Below are 308 nucleotides of genomic sequence, written 5' to 3' on the forward strand. Positions count from 1 at the left end.
TGGACCCCGGTTTCCAGGTAACTGGGTTCCTGATCCATTGTAATTTCTCAAATACACTTGTTTCTGCCTTGCTTATGCAGAGATCTTGTGTAAGTGTCAAATTAGTGGCAGGAAGCAGACAGTCCACTGGAATTGGGTAATTTGAAGAGAGTTTAATAAAGAGATTATTAACAAAGGTGTTGGCAGGTTATAGGGAAATCAGGAGGGTAATTCAGGAATCTGGGCTAGCCGAAGGGTACTCTTATGCTCCCAACTGGAAGGGACAAAGGACAGAATGGCAATTAGAACCAGAGACAGAGTGAGCACCT

This window comes from Canis lupus, chromosome 36 (assembly GCF_011100685.1).
Source record: "Canis lupus familiaris isolate Mischka breed German Shepherd chromosome 36, alternate assembly UU_Cfam_GSD_1.0, whole genome shotgun sequence".
In the NCBI taxonomy this organism is placed as follows: domain Eukaryota; kingdom Metazoa; phylum Chordata; class Mammalia; order Carnivora; family Canidae; genus Canis; species Canis lupus.